Source organism: Marmota marmota, unplaced genomic scaffold (genome assembly GCF_001458135.2).
Source record: "Marmota marmota marmota unplaced genomic scaffold, marMar, whole genome shotgun sequence".
NCBI classification, from domain to species: domain Eukaryota; kingdom Metazoa; phylum Chordata; class Mammalia; order Rodentia; family Sciuridae; genus Marmota; species Marmota marmota.
In genome coordinates, this window is record NW_025999924.1 from 5,726,564 (window position 1) to 5,730,744 (window position 4,181).

Sequence of the window (4,181 nt, forward strand, 5' to 3'; positions counted from 1 at the left end):
TAGGAGTGTGAGCTCTTGGAGTGGGCTGACTGTGTTCAGATTCTAGCTCCATCAATTTCCAGTGGTGTGACCTTTGTAAATATTTAGCTCATTTTTTTTTTGGTGTGTTTTAGTGATCTCACCTCTAAATGGGAGTTTATGTTAATTTCCTATCTAATACATTTTCCATGAGAATTGAGCCAAGCAATGTATGAAAAATTCTTAGCACAACATTTGGTATATATTAAGGGATCAGTAAATGAAATTTATTATTATTTTTTGTCTCAGGGCCAAGAAGTCTTCTGAAGCAGAAATAGTCCAACTCTGGCTGAGAAAAGTTCGGCCTTGGTTATTACTCGTGAATACAGCTTCAATATTGCATTGCGTTCTCTTGTCGGAGGTACTAAATCTCATTGTTTCTAGAAAAGAAGGCACGGTTGCTGGTTTTACTTTTCAGAAACCACTAAGAGAAGGATGGGAGGATCACTTGAGCTCATGAGTTCAAGACCATCTTAAAACAAACAAACAAACAAATCCAATAATCCTTCAGGAGTCATTCTAGAAAGAAAATCCATCAATTATACAACAGGCTTTGGGAGAATACTCCTAATTTCTTTTTAGTAGGAATTTTTTTTTTTTTTAATGCAGAGCCAGTTTAATAAGACCCATTCTCAGCCAGACATGGTAGCATACACCTGTAATCCCAGAGACACAGGAGGCTGAGGTGGGAGGATTGCAAGTTCAAGGTCAACCTCAACAACTTAGCAGGACCCTGTCTCAGTATAAAATATTAAAAAGTCTCTTAATTCCCCAGTACCACCAAAATAAAATAAAATAAATTAAAAGTCTGGTGATGTAACTCAGTTGTAAAGCACCCTTGGGTTCAATTCCCAGTACTAAACAACAACAATAACATCCCCAAATGATTACTAATAAATATATACAGGTATGTATCTAGTATCTTCTATAACTTTAAATCTCATTTATATTTAATAATTATATAGAAGATGCAAAGATGAGTTACTAAGAACACACATTACTTCTAGAGATCACATGGAACAAGTATGATCACTTATTCATTTTAACTTGTGCTTGTTTTTTAAATTTTTATTAGTACATATTAGTATGTTTGATATATTTTCATATAAATAAACATTTATACATTGATAGAACAATTTATACAATCTATACATTGGAATGAAAAGGTATCCATAGAGTTTTTAGTATCCTTCAGATAATCTGAATTAAATAGAAAAACTGAAAACATGAAAGATTTATCATTCTAGATTATAGAAAAGCAAAGGCTAAAATAGCATCAGTAATTAAAAAAAAATTTATCAATGGTACTAAAATTGAAAATAGTTTGATTTGTGATTATGTTGGGATTATGAGTGAATTTTTCTTTTATATCAATTTATGTTAAGGCTATTACAGGTATCATGTCCAGTAATTGAATAAAATTGAGCTATTAAAAAATTCACATTTTAATGTATATGTAAACGAAATTATCTTTTCAACTAATTACATGTTTTAAAGAACTGAAAAGTATTATAACATGTGAACATTTCTGTAATTACTTCTGGGACAAGAATTTTCAAAGGATTGGTTATTATCATAGATAGGATTAAAACAGGTAAAGAATCTGATTGGTTATTAATAATTGACCAATAAAAAGATAGTTATTATGTAAAACAAATAATAAGATGTTTTAATTTAGTTACCATGAATACAGCAAATTCACAATTAGAAGAAAATACACCACAAATAACTAGAGTTTCCTTTGGTCTTTCTCTTTAAGGAAAAAGGGGAAAAAAATCAATAGCACACATATATTATGTGTCTCATTTTCCACCCTTTCGGTATGTGTCTGGCTATTCTAGAGATTCAGGTCTGTCTGTATTAATCCATTTTTTCCCCTGAGGATTGAAATTAAAGATCAATACGTAACTGTAAAATTCTTAGAAGAAAACAGAAGAAGAATTTCTTGACATTGGCCTTGGCAAATATTTTTTGATATAATATCAAAAGCTCAGGTTAAAAAAAAATAGATTAGTGGAACTAGGTCAAACAAAAAGCTTCTACAGCTAGGCATGGTGGACTTGGGAGGCTGAGGAAGGAGGATTGTGAGTTCAAAGCCAGCCTCAGCACTCAGCAAGGCCCTAAGAAGTTTAGTGAGACTCTGAAGACCCTGTTTCAAAATTAAAGAGTAAAAAGGGCTGGGGAGGTGGCTCAGTAGTTAAGCATTCCTGAGTTCAATCCCTAGTACAAAAAAACAAAACAAAACAAAAACAAGCAAAAAAAACCTTCCGCACAGCAAAGAAAATAACAAAATTGAAAAGGCAACCTAGAGATTAAAGAAATTATTTATACACTGTATATCTAATAAGGGATTAATAGCCAAATTACATAAGAAATTCATACAACTCAATAGCAAAAAACAAACAAACAAACAAAAAACCCAAATAATGCAATTTTAAAATGGGCAAAAGACCTGAGTAGATATTTTTCCAAAGAATACATAAAAATAGCCAACAGGGCCTGGGGTTGCGGCTCAGTGGCAGAGCGCTTGTCTTGCACACATGAGGCACTGGCTTCGATCCTCAGCACCACGTGAAAACAAATAAACAAAATAAAGATATTGTGTCCATGCTTAACTAAAAAACTATTTTTGAAAAAATAGCCAACAAATATATGAAAAAGTGTTCAACATCAGTAATTACCAAGGAAAAAAAAATAAAGACCACAATGAGATATCATTTTACACCTGTTAGAATAACTATTATAGTAAAGAGGTAAGTGCTGCTGAAGAGGCATAGAAAAGGGAACCCTTGTACATTGTTGGTTGTTATGTAAATTGTTACCTATTATGGTACAAAGTATGTTCCTCAAAAAGTTAAAAATAGAGCTACCATATGCTCTAACAATGTCTCTTCTGGGTGTATACTCAAAAAAAAAAAAAAATTCTACCTCAAAGAGATACCTGTGCTCCCATGTTAATTGTTGCATTACTCAAAATAGCCAAGATATGGAACCAACCTAAGTATCCATAGGTGGATGAATGTGAAAAGAAACTAAGAAACTGTGTATGTATACACACACACAATGGCATATTATTCAGCCTTAGAAAGGGAGGTGATCCTGCCATTGTTGACAACATGGATGAAAATGAAAGTCATTATGCTAAGCAACACAAGACAGACACAAAAATACTGCATGTTCTCATCTATGTGTGTAATCTAAAAAAGCCGAATACATAAAGATATAGTAGAACAGTGATTACCAGGGGTAGGAAGTCAGGAAAATTGGGAGGTATTGATCAACAGGGACAAAGATGCAGTTATGAATAAAAATAAGTCTAGGGATCTAATGCACAGTATGATGAATACAGTTAGTAATATTATGTTGTTGTAATAATCTATCAACATGGTATTAGAAATTTGTTGAGAAAGTAGATACCAGGTGCTCTTATTGCAAATGTACATACACATAAGATAATTGTGCGAGGATGTGGGGGGCCACCATGAACAGAAGTGAGCATGTAGGAGATGAGTACATACCCTTAGCCTTGAGCTATGCTGGTACATCTTTTTTTTTTTTTTTGTAATGGGGATTGAAACCAGAGGTGCTTAACCACTGAGCAACATTCCCAGCCCTTTTATTTTTTACTTTGAGACAGAGTATCACTAAGTTGTTTAGGGACTCACTAATTTGCTGAGGCTTCTCTTGAACTTGCAATCCTCCTGCCTCAGCCTACCAAGTCACTGGGATTACAGGTGTATGTCACCATGCCCATATTGTACGTCTTAAATACATACAATATTTAGCTGGGTACAGTAGCTTATACCTGAAGTCCTAGCACTGGGTGGGAAGATCTCTTGAGATCAGGAGATTTTTGTGTTTTTTTTTCCCCCACATTTTTTATTGGTACATTTTTAGTTGTGCATACTAATGAGATTTGTTATTACATATGGGTATATGCACACAGTACAGAATATAACAATATAATTTGGCCAGTATCACTCCCCAGCATTTCTCCCCTTCTTCCCTAGGAGATCAGTTTTTAAAAAAAAATATTTTATTAGTTATCGATGGACCTTTATTTATTTGTTTACATGTAGTGCTTAGAATCGGACCCAGTGCCTCACACATGCAAGGCAGGCGCTCTACCACTGAGCCACAACCCAGCACAAGAGATCAGGTTT